Genomic DNA, 7239 nt, shown 5'->3' on the forward strand with positions numbered 1-7239 from the left:
ATCTCTTAGATATGAATGAGTGTGTAGCTCCTGAATCAAACAAGACATAGGCTGGTATACCCGATATAGGTAGAACACCTAGTGCAACAATGCATATAAGTACAACAGGTTATCAACATTTAGCATAAGGGAAATATTAAATTGGAATGTACCTGCTACCACTTCCATGCTGGCCTCAGCTTCCTTAGCTGATAAGGCATACATTCTTCCTTGCGGTTGATTCCCCCGAGTCAAGGGAGGTCTGTATGCAAAGGGCTGACTGGAGGGTAAGGCTGGTCTAACTTGACAGTCTTTAGCAAAATGCCCAAAACTGTGGCAATTGTAGCAACAGACCTATGACGCCAAAACTAGGGCAAGGCCCCTCTGCACTTGACCTGATGCGGATGGGGGACGGGGTGGCCTTGTGACTGTAGGCACCGTACTAGTGTTTGGGCGAAAATATGTAGAGCCCGGACCACCAACTGGTCGAGGAAGGTAGCCAGATGGCCTATAGGGTTGTTTGTATATAGGCCCAAAACTATACGACACATGGTATACCTTGGATGAGTTGCCCATGTTCGGAAATGGATTAGTCCTCTTCCACAATCCAGGTGTGAGGGACTATTCTCCCTTCTGCTTATCTTCCATGGTTTTAGCCTTTTGCACAATCTGGCCATAATCTGTCAAATTTAAGACCTCGAGCACTGACCCAATAGATGCCTTTAATCCCTTTAGAAATTTTGCAGCCTTTTCTTCAGCTGACCTCATATGCCTAGGGGCAAAATGGAACAAGCTTTCAAACTGCTGCTGATACTCAAGGATATCTTATTCCATTGAGTTAAGGCCATGGATTTCGTCTCTTTACGGTCTCTGAAGCTACGAGGGTAATGGTTGACCAAAAACAACTCCTTGAACTGCTCTCATGTGGGTTCCGGATATGCGGCCAACAATATAGGCTTAGAGGCTTACCACCAAGAGTTGACTTCATTCTTGAGTTGCAGCCCTGCACAAATAAGCTTCTGTGCCTCAGTGCACTCAATTACCTCAAATATCTTTTCCAGCTCTTGGATCCACTGGTCCGGCTCTAGAGGATCACTTCCCACCTTAGAGAACACAGGTGGCAAATTCCTCTTGAAAGATTCCACTACCCTTGACGTATTATTCGTCAGAGGGTAATTGGGTGCATATGCCGTATAGTAAGGGTATGGAGGGGGCACCATATACGGAGGAATGCTGAGTGGCGGAATTGGATGTGTACCTCTAGCTTGTGGCCCCATATCAGACCCTACAGGTGGGTCTTGTGGAGTAATTATCTAGGGATGTTGACCGGGTTGAGGAAGGTCTAACTGTTGTTGTATAGCAGCCATAAATGCCTGCTGCTACTGGAGCATTTGTTGCTGGAAGGCTTGTTGTGACTGCTGGATTATGGTTGCAACATCACCCGGAGTGATGACCGGTGGAGGATCCGGAAGTGTAGTCACAGGTGGGTCCCTTTATGCCACACCCTGATCAAAGGTTTCTTGTGGTTGTGGGAGTGGGGTTTGCCCCGCAGAGCGGGACCTTCTAGGATTTGGTGGTCGATCGACTGAACGAGGACCACGTGAGGTACCTTGTGCATTGCCACCAGATCTAATACGTACCATCGTGTCCTTGCACCTAGAACATACCATACACAAACATTAGTTAAGTACCTTAGAATTTACATCGGCACATAATCATATGCCAACCACGGGGTATTATAGTGTATGATGTCTTGCAACTAGCCACAGCTTAATCCCAAAAATATGGTGCTAGTGCTTCGACAAGTAGGACAATGGTCCCACTCGACTACCTTTTTTTTTTCAATATTATATTATATATATAGTAATCTCCCCCCTTTTTTTGTGTTTTTCCCCCAACCGGTGGGCTACCCATCGGCGGGCAGCTCGGGTCGGCCCGTCGGTCCAACCCGAGGCGAACATGCACAGGGGCTTTTTAAGCCTCTATTTTCCTCCTCTTTCCCCCATTTCTTCCCCTTTGCTCACTCAAGGTGATTTTTGGAGGGTTCTTGGTGCATCCACTCACGTTTTCACTCAACGATTTCGCGGATCTTGGAAGATCCAAGCTCCTCTCACTCTCAAGTAAGTCCCTTCTCCATTTCCCTTCTTAGAACATGTATTTTGGAGGTTGAATCCATTTATACTCCCAAAACTTGATCTTTTTCATGTTTCCTTCCATAGAACAATCATTCCATGAGAATATGATACTTTCTTTGTGATTCATTTATAGTTTTGGGCTCTACTACCCGATCTATGAGAGAAAATCCCAAACCATGCCCTAATTTTTCCAATTTGGGATTTTCTTCTATCTCTACCCTTTTCTCCTCAACTAATAACTCAAATGAATTTCTTATCCTTGATTTGCACTTACAATGTTGGAGAGATCATGGAAACTTGTATATGCTTGCAATCCCATCTCCTTCTCATGAAAACCCATCTCTTTTCCATGAAAATCCATCTCTTTTGTGTTGGGTTTCTTAAAAAATTTCTGGGTTTCTATGATTCTCTTCACATCATTCTATACTTGCGGAAAACTTGAATCTCTTTCATTCCTTGCACCTCAATGTCATAATAGAAAATTTCTTTACATAATCTTGATTGTATAATGATAGGCATTTCATTCATAGACATGTAAGCTTCAAGTTCTACACCACTATGGGATTTTACATTTTCTTAGATTGAACTTGCACATTGAAATTTGGGATTTTCCATCATTTGACACCAATTACCCCACTTGAGGAAATTCTCATGAGGCTTTCCATCACTTCTCACTTGCCATGCTCTATACGCCCATGTTACTTTTCTATTTTACAACATGCTAGTGGATGTCATGTTTTGGGGGCTTCCTCTTCATTTCTCCATGGCTTAACCACTCCCCTTTTTATCATAATCCACATTATGTATTTAGGTGCATTTACATATGCTTGCTCACCCAACTATTTGTTTCCTTTGTTATGCAACATCCTTACTTATCATTATTCCTTCTCTTTTCTTAGTAGGATGGCTTCTCGCAGGGGCAAGGAACCCGCATCCTCTTTCACTCGACATAGGGCCACTACTTCTAAACGGAAAAGTGTAGGGACTAATCCCCCAGCCCTTCGTACAAGGCAACGAGGACATGCCCCCATCGATCCCTTAAACTATGATGAGGGACTCTTCAAGAGTTTGAGGGTGAAAACTAATTGGCAGACCTTTCTAAAGAGGTCTGTGATGATGGAGAAGACCGTGGTAATTAGTGATTTCAACAAGATTCAACTTCAAGAGAGATTTACTACACTGGGTTGGCAGTCCATCCTTAACATCGATCGTCCATGCTATGAACAACTGGTTCGAAGATTCTACTGTAATTTGGAGGTCTCTTACCAGTATGGGGAGTACTCAATCACCAGCATGGTGAAGGGGGTGAACATTCGCTTGACTGTGGACACCCTTGCTAGTATTTTAGACATTTCATCAGTTGGGCGTCAATTCTACAGTCCCCCAAGGAGTAAGCCCGTGGGCCCATCCTTAAGTTCGGAGACGCAGGACCACATTTACGAGACCATTTGTGGCAGCAAGGTACGTCTGGATTCCAAGACGACATTTTACCCAGAGGCTCATGTATTTGCTCGCTTGGTTCAGTTTAATTTACTCCCTAGGGGAGGTCACCGCAACCAAGTAGGCTTCATGGCGGCCTACATAGCCTTCTCCATTTATAAGGCCTTGGAGGGAGGTTCCGAGCACTTATGTTTGCCCTACGTTATACTTAAGACTATGGAGCATCATACCACACACCCTGAGGATGGAGGTTTCCCATATGGTAGGACCCTCATCAGGATCTTTGAGTTCTTTGGGGTGGATTTGAGTGGTGAGGAGGGAAAGACTCCAGCGGACAAATTTGATAGAGGAAACCTACAAAGGATGGCTCTCTAAGCTCTAATGGATGTACTTCAGAGAGCAGGAGCTCAAAGAGGCAAGGACAGGGGGAATGCCCACAGGGAGGATGTCCCAATGGAGGAGAAGAAAATTAGTGAGGAGGATGAGGATTATGTTCCTCAATTCGAGGAGGAGCCTCTTGATTCGGGAGATGCTGATCCTGACTTTGCGAGGGCTGCAGGCCCACAGCGTAGAGCCCCACCATCAGAAAGTGGTGCATTTGACTGTGAGAGTATGATGACTAGTATAAGGGCCTTGAAAGATGGGCAAGATCAGCTTCTGAGAAGACTAGACGAGAGTGCTACTAGAGAGGAAAATATCTTAGAAAGGTAGGCTACATTAGAGAATTCCTTCCTAAGATTGGGCGAGGATTTGGACACAATGACCAACGCTATTTCAATAGATTTTTCCCAACTCTGGAGGGATGTACAACTAGTGAACTCAAGGTTTGATTACTATGACCGTCGGCTCAATGTTAGGTCGAGGCCTAGAAGGGATGGAGTAGTAGAGCTAGACAATGACGAGGGTCTCCGAGGACTTAGCTCACCTATCTAAATCAGCTTTTTACTTGTCTCTATGTTGTTGGTGACTTGTGGTTAACTTTTTATACTTGATAACTTATTGTAATTTAGTTGTAACAACGTTAGTTAGCCTTTATCGATTATGCTTATTTGTATATATATGTTGTCTATCAGGTGCTTATGTATGAAAATTTTGGAAAATCTTGTTTTTCCGTCGTTCTGCTACTGAAATTTCGTTAAATCCGTACTCGATGGGTTATGAAATCAAATAACTAATGTTTTATTTATTCCAAGCAAACTTTCTCTAATACATGCCATGAAATGCGATAACTAAATGCAACCATTTTTTTTTTTTGGCTTTTAACTCTTTAAATTTTTTACATTTACCCAATCCCATTTCCTATTATAGATTCTATGGGGTCTAAATGGTATGTTGTGAGTGGATTGAGCATCACCCTCTGATACCACCATTGTCACACCCCGTTCTCACAGAACCGAACTGGTGACCGGGTTAACTCCGGTTAACCCAAACGTACCAGGATCATCTGAAACAGTACCTAACCACAACATACACACATCCAAGATAAACGTTCAAAAGTTCAGTGGAAGACTTAATTTACCTGTAAATACGCCCAATATACTTGATACCCAATTTGTAATATATAGATAAATACATGTGGGCCCGCAGGCATGATATTTACACAAAAAGAATAACAATTCACGTATCAAGTACACAAAAAGGGGCCATCAAAAGAATCAAAAAGTAACTCTGTACGGCGTCAATACTGCGGTCCCGCAGCACATTCCTCGTATGTGCAATCCGTACCGTGTTCATACTCCTCGGGGACCCACTAATCCTCATCGAAAAACTCAACTGTGGGGTCGGACCCTTGATCTTCAGGCTGGTGACCTAAAAAATCATCTAAAAAAGGTGTGCACGTGGGATGAGCTCACTAGCTCAGTAAGTGAAAAGAAGGACCACACAACAATCACATCCATATGCACTATATACTATGCAATTCATTTTAAATCTCATCCACCTAAATAACATTACTAAGTCTTTGGTTTGGTGCTTCTACAACCATAGTGCACGTACGCTCTGGGTACGAGCCGTGAACTCCATCCCGTGATACGCCCATAGGGCTGTCGGAGAAGGCCCACCGTGAGTACTCAGAAAAGTAAAGCATGTCGACTACCGGCTCGCAACATAAAAGTAAATGACAGAAAGTAAAGGTGCTGACTCCAGCAATTTAAAAGCAGTACGATTGGCCCTCTTGAATATACCATTGAGGTTGCCGACTGTCCTAATGATCAGCTGGGCGTATGTCTAACTGCCACAGTGACCCGAAACCCGCGACCATTGCTTCCCCCCAAGTGATAACCCAACACCTCAACCCCTGTTGGGAAGGGTTGTAGCACGGGAAGATGATAATCCTAAACCGCATGCTCCTATATGACATAGGACGATTACATAGTCCCACTGCGTCCCATTCCACGGGACACAAATGCACTCGTTTCCAAGCCGACTATGGCATCTAGTCAATAATGCATCATGCATAGTGATCTCATCATTCATCACATAAGCACATCAATCATTTAGCATTGAGAAAGTAAAACACAACACACATGTCATAATCATATGAGGATGACTAAGCTATACATAATTTGCATTATGACATGGCTAGTCTAGATATAATTGAATGATGCCAAACAGTCCTTAAAATAAAATCAAACGTCCTCTCCCTAATTACCTATTGTGTACAAAGACTCACACCCGGTATGGGTGAGATCCAACACGAGAAACGTAAATTTTTGTGAACCTATCATAAGTGAAGGGGGTTAGCATTTCACCACCTTGGGGCCAAGACTAACAAGATTTGATGGTTAAATCATGTTTAGAATCATAAAAGAAGGTTGCACGTTTGTTTTGGGCCCATTCAGACACAACGGCCCATCGGTCTTCTCAGGTGGGCAGGTCGGCCCACCGATCCTGGCTCGCCGGTGGGGACCGAGGGCTGGTCCTCTTAGGTGGGTAGGTTGGCCTACCGGTCGGCCCACCGGTCGGCCCACCGGTCGGCCCACCGGTCGTCCCACCGGTCAGCGCACCAGTCGGCCCGTCGGTCATCTCAGGCGGGCCATCAGCCTACTGATCGGCCCACTGGTGGGGACCGAGGGCCTACCCTCTCAGGTGGGTGCCCTCAGGCGGGATGGTCGGCCCACCGGTCCTGGCCCACCTGAGAAGGCAGAAACTTGCCTTCTTCCTTGAAACTTTTCCCAACTTTTGGGAAATCAAATGGGGCTTTCCCAGTCACATTTTCCACACATTCAAGGTATTATAGGATGATTCTAACCTAGATCTAAGTTAGATTTAAGGATTGAAAAACCATCTTGCCTTCTTGCTCAAGAACTCTTTCAAAACCCCAAAATCACTTCTTAGCTCAAGAAATCAACAATGCTTCTCAAATCTTGTAAGCACTTCTTCAAATCCTCCAAAATCAACACATAGACCATCTATTAAACCTTAGATTCATCATCTCAAGGGGGATTTACAAGACCTCAAGGAACTCTACCCAAATCAAGGGTTTTACTTGGGTTTGGTGAAAGTTTAAGAAACATAGCCTTTGCTCACCTCCAATCGTAGCTCTCGTGTTGGGGATCACTCTTTCGGAGTAGGAATGGGAAGATCAAACCTTGGCGGCGCTTAAATCCATTCCTTCCTCCTCTTCCTTCCCCTTTCTTCTTCTCCGTTCTCTTTTCTCCCTTCTTTTCTCTCTCCTCTTTATTCT

Source organism: Macadamia integrifolia, unplaced genomic scaffold (assembly GCF_013358625.1).
Source record: "Macadamia integrifolia cultivar HAES 741 unplaced genomic scaffold, SCU_Mint_v3 scaffold1299, whole genome shotgun sequence".
Lineage (NCBI taxonomy): Eukaryota > Viridiplantae > Streptophyta > Magnoliopsida > Proteales > Proteaceae > Macadamia > Macadamia integrifolia.